A 6,046-nucleotide genomic window follows, 5' to 3' on the forward strand; every position below is an offset into this window, starting at 1 on the left:
TTGAATCGACCGTAGGGCCGCGGAATTGCTTCCGGGCCCCTATTCTCGCTATTAATTGTTCATCTCTTTCAATACATCGAGTTCGTTCCATTGGGTAGTTCGCATGGCGAACGTTTTGATGCAGCCCCCTGGGGGACCACGGCACTTTACACCGGGTATGGTGTATGCGCAACCTACAGATAACAATAAACCCCTTATGCGTGTGTAAACCGATGTTGGCTGCTCAACATCTTTCATGGTTACATCACTTGCACCAGAACCCACGGTGCCGATTTGGTAATATGTTGTACATTTACTCTCAAGATGTACGCTTCGGCCCCTTATTCAGGGGGCTCAAGCTATTACCAGCAAGAACAATCCTCATCCAGACTTGAACTCGAAACACCGGGAGGCGAACGGTTTAACTAATAAGTGCACCAGTCTTGAATCCATGCGTCGGTGGAAACAATGCCGGCGTGTTGCATGTATTAGCTCTGAACTTAGCGAGTGATTGCCTTGCAGCTGTCATACTGAGCGTAGAGCGTGATTATCGCTCACTTGAACCATGTTGAATGGCTCTTTGGTGTAGGGTAAGGCACCAATTTGTTGGGGCGCAACGGTCACCACCAACTTAAGACTTGCTTATAGGCATTTCAACGTTTTCAACTCTTAAATCGACCGTGTTTCATTATCATCTCTTCTTCTTATTAAATGCATCGAGTTCGTTCCATTGGGTAGTTCGCGTGGCGAACGGTTTGATGCAGCCCCCCGGGGGGGACCACGGCACTTTACACCGGGCATGGTGTATGCGCAACCTACAGATCACCAATATATTTGTGATCGATAATGCACACTTCTTACACGACTGACCAGTCGACAGCGCTGCCTTCCTATTATGCGTGTGTAAACCGATGTTGGGCTGCTCAACATCTTTCACGGTTACATCACTTGCACCCGAACCCATGGTGCCGATTTGGTAATATGTTGTACATGGTCTCAAGATGTACGCTTCGACCCCTTATTCAGGGGCTCAAGCTATTACCAGCAAGATCAATCCTCATCCAGACTTGAACTCGAACACCCGGAGGCGAACGGTTTAACTAATAAGTGCACCAGTCTTGAATCCATGCGTCGGTGGAAACAATGCCGGCATGTTGCATGTATTAGCTCTGAACTTAGCGAGTGATTGCCTTGCAGCTGTCGAACTGAGCGTAGAGCGTGATTATCGCTCACTTTGAAAGGGTCAAGCCCTTTCGAGTCGTCCGGTTTTTTACGCCAGACGACTCGGTTCACCATCTTTCGGGATACAAGTTGACTAAGTGGTACCACTACACTTATCAACTTTCGATTTGGTAATCCTCATCCAGCTTCCTTTCTGGAGGTCCCGAGGATTACCAATTGGGCTGTCATACTGAGCTCATATATTGGAGATCGATAATGCACACTTCTTACACGACTGACCAGTCGACAGCGCTGCCTTCCTATTATGCGTGTGTAAACCGATGTTGGGCTGCTCAACATCTTTCACGGTTACATCACTTGCACCAGAACCCACGGTGCCGATTTGGTAATATGTTGTACATTTACTCAAGATGTACGCTTCGGCCCCTTATTCAGGGGCTCAAGCTATTACCAGCAAGAACAATCCTCATCCAGACTTGAACTCGAAACACCCGGAGGCGAACGGTTTAACTAATAAGTGCACCAGTCTTGAATCCATGCGTCGGTGGAAACAATGCCGGCGTGTTGCATGTATTAGCTCTGAACTTAGCGAGTGATTGCCTTGCAGCTGTCATACTGAGCGTAGAGCGTGATTATCGCTCACTTGAACCATGTTGAATGGCTCTTTGGTGTAGGGTAAGGCACCAATTTGTTGGGCGTAACGGTCACCACCAACTTAAGACTTGCTTATAGGTATTTCAACGTTTTCAACTCTTAAATCGACCGTGTTTCATTATCATCTCTTCTTCTTATTAAATGCATAGAGTTCGTTCCATTGGGTAGTTCGCGTGGCGAACGGTTTGATGCAGCCCCCCGGGGGGACCACGGCACTTTACACCGGGCATGGTGTATGCGCAACCTACAGATCACCAATATATTTGTGATCGATAATGCACACTTCTTACACGACTGACCAGTCGACAGCGCTGCCTTCCTATTATGCGTGTGTAAACCGATGTTGGGCTGCTCAACATCTTTCACGGTTACATCACTTGCACCCGAACCCATGGTGCCGATTTGGTAATATGTTGTACATGGTCTCAAGATGTACGCTTCGACCCCTTATTCAGGGGCTCAAGCTATTACCAGCAAGAACAATCCTCATCCAGACTTGAACTCGAAACACCGGAGGCGAACGGTTTAACTAATAAGTGCACCAGTCTTGAATCCATGCGTCGGTGGAAACAATGCCGGCATGTTGCATGTATTAGCTCTGAACATAGCGAGTGATTGCCTTGTAGCTGTCGAACTGAGCGTAGAATGTGATTATCGCTCACTTGAAAGGGTCAAGCCCTTTCGAGTCGTCCGGTTTTTACGCCAGACGACTCGGTTCACCATCTTTCGGGAAGGGACCGTCTCGGTCGCAAGCTGCTCCGGTCCCCTAAACAACCTGCGACAAATGATAGGAAATGCCGACATCAACACGTGTTCAGTTTGGTTTATCGCTCATAGGTCTTTTTTGACCATCGATCCCTGATTATAACTCTCAATTAAACAGTCAGGAGAGTAAGGCATGCCCATCGATATCTCATCGACAGGCGATACCGCAAGAACGGCCAACGACACATCAGGTGATCGATTATTGCTACGACTTTTGCTTAATCGTTTCCACTCCTTAGAGAAAGAAACCCCCGGGGACCGTCTCGGTCGCAAGCTGCTCCGGTCCCTAAACAACCTGCGGCAAATGATAGGAAATGCCGACATCAATACGTGTTCAGTTTGGTTTATCGCTCATTGGTCTGTTTGACCATCGATCCCTGATTAAACTCTCAGTAATCCAGTCGGGAGAGTAAGGCATGCCCATCGATATCTCATCGACAGGCGATACCGCTTGAACGGCCAACGACACATCAGAGGATCGTATCTTGCTACAACTTTTGCTTAATCGTTTCTTCTCCTTGGAGAAAGAAACCCCGGGGACCGTCTCGGCCGCAAGCTGCTCCGGTCCCTAAACAACCTGCGGCATCAAATGATAGGAAAAGCCGACATCAATACGTGTTCAGTTTGGTTTATCGCTCATTGGTCTTGTTTGACCATCGATCCCTGATTAATACTCTCAATTAGAAGGTCGGTAGAGTAAGGCATGCCCATCGATATCTCATCGACAGGCGATACCGCATGAACGGCCAACGACACATCAGAGGATCGTATCTTGCTACAACTCTTGCTTAATAGTTTCCACTCCTTGGAGAAAGAAACCCCCGGGGACCGTCTCGGCCGCAAGTTGCTCCGGTCCCTAAACAACCTGCGGCATCAAATGATAGGAAAAGCCGACATCAATACGTGTTCAGTTTGGTTTATCGCTCATAGGTCTGTTTGACCATCGATCCTAGAATTCAACTTTCGAGTAAGGCATGCCATCGATATCTCATCGATAGGCGATACCGGTAGAACGGCCAACGACACACATCTAGGATCGCATTTACTCTTCCTTGGATGGATAACCAATACCCTAGGACCGTTTCATCGCGAGCTGCTCCGGTCCTCAAACAACTCGCGAACCACCGATAGGATGATATTAGGAATGGCCGACTTTCATCCTTTAACTCTCAGTTCTGCTTACCAAAACATAGGTACTTGGACCTTAAAGACCACTATATGTTCCCCGATCGGGGGCAATCGGAACGTCTATCCATCATCAACATCGTTTCACTCATTCCGAACCACCAAATTGGACAGACAGTACCATATTCACCAACCGATTGCTTCAACTTCGCAAACTGTATGGTAAGTTCTACTAATTTCACATCTTACCATCGACTAATAGTGCATAAATCCACTTGGAAATCACTTTTCCTTGGTCCTCGGACCTTCTACGACAACGTCCAACAAATATCCGAAGTCGTTTCCCAACTTAGACCAAGCATTTCGTATCTTTACTTCTAATCGATTTTTTCTCGCATAATTGACGATCAAAATCTAAAAACCACATTTTGAGCCAGAAGCAGTCGTCCGATCGTCCTGGGGGTAGTCTCAATCGATTTAGAAGGGTCCAATTCATAAAGATACATACTCAGTCAAAATCATGCTTCTGGCTCACCTACCCCCTATATAGTAAACGAAAGCGTACAGGCGTGGAAAACGTGCCATTTTTCTCCATCACGGACTTTTTTTTTCTCGTTGCACCGACTCTAGTAAAAAAGTGAAATTTTTTACTAGTTACCAACTTTTGCAAATTATCATCGGATATCACTTTTTATGGTCTATAGTAAGTTCTTATCACGTTTTAGTAGTTTTTGAAAAAAAAATTTTTTTGAACTTTTCAAAATTTTTCAAAACAAAGTTTTTGTAGGCGGTTTTGTGTATGGAGGGTTACTAGTCTCGGGGTCACTGTTTGACCAAAAAACCACTATATATCATTCGAAAGGTAATTTCAAGGGCTACAAAAAATTGTTCTACGGCACCCCCCTCCGACGTCTAGTATTCGAGTTATTGGCCAAAAACCATCACTTGAGCGATTTTTCGTTCAGGGTACCCGACTCTAGTAAAAAAGTGAAATTTTTCTCGATTGACCAAGTGTTGCAAATGACCATCGGATTTCACTTTTTATGGTCTATAGTGAGTTCTGATCACGATTTGGTACTTTTTGAAAAAATTTTTTTGACGCACTTTTCAAAATTTTGCAAAACCAAAACTTTTTAGGCGGTTTTGTGTATGGAGGGTTACTAGTCTCGGGGTCACTGTTTGACCAAAAAACCACTATATATCATTCGAAAGGTAATTTCAAGGGCTACAAAAAATTGTTCTACGGCACCCCCCTCCGACGTCTAGTATTCGAGTTATTGACCAAAAACCGCAACTATAGCGGTTTTTCGTACAGGGTACCCGACTCTAGTAAAATGATGCGATTTTTACTAGTCTAGGAACTTTTTGGTCAAAAAATCAAGTATATGTCATTCGATAGATAATTTCAAGGGCTACCAAAAATTGTTCTACGGCACCCCCCTCCGACGCCTAGTATTCGAGTTATTAGCCAAAAACCGCAACTTAAGCGGTTTTTCGTCCAGGGTACCCGACTCTAGTAAAATGATGCGATTTTTACTAGTCTAGGGAACTTTTTGGCCAAAAATCAAGTATATGTCATTCGATAGATAATTTCAAGGGCTACCAAAAATTGTTCCACGACACCCCCCTGCGACGTCTAGTATTCGAGTTATTAGCCAAAAACCGCAACTTAAGCGGTTTTTCGTCCAGGGTACCCGACTCTAGTAAAATGATGCGATTTTTACTAGTCTAGGGAACTTTTTGGCCAAAAATCAAGTATATGTCATTCGATAGATAATTTCAAGGGCTACCAAAAATTGTTCCACGACACCCCCCTGCGACGTCTAGTATTCGAGTTATTAGCCAAAAAACCGCAACTTAAGCGGTTTTTCGTCCAGGGTACCCGACTCTAGTAAAATGATGCGATTTTTACTAGTCTAGGGAACTTTTTGGCCAAAAATCAAGTATATGTCATTCGATAGATAATTTCAAGGGCTACCAAAAATTGTTCCACGACACCCCCCTGCGACGTCTAGTATTCGAGTTATTAGCCAAAAACCGCAATTATAGCGGTTTTTCGTCCAGGGTACCCGACTCTAGTAAAATGATGCGATTTTTACTAGTCTAGGGAACTTTTTGGCCAAAAAATCAAGTATATGTCATTCGATAGATAATTTCAAGGGCTACCAAAAATTGTTCCACGACACCCCCCTGCGACGTCTAGTATTCGAGTTATTAGCCAAAAACCGCAATTATAGCGGTTTTTCGTCCAGGGTACCCGACTCTAGTAAAATGATGCGATTTTTACTAGTCTAGGGAACTTTTTGGCCAAAAATCAAGTATATGTCATTCGATAGATAAT

Source organism: Anopheles funestus (assembly GCF_943734845.2).
Source record: "Anopheles funestus chromosome X unlocalized genomic scaffold, idAnoFuneDA-416_04 X_unloc_45, whole genome shotgun sequence".
In the NCBI taxonomy this organism is placed as follows: domain Eukaryota; kingdom Metazoa; phylum Arthropoda; class Insecta; order Diptera; family Culicidae; genus Anopheles; species Anopheles funestus.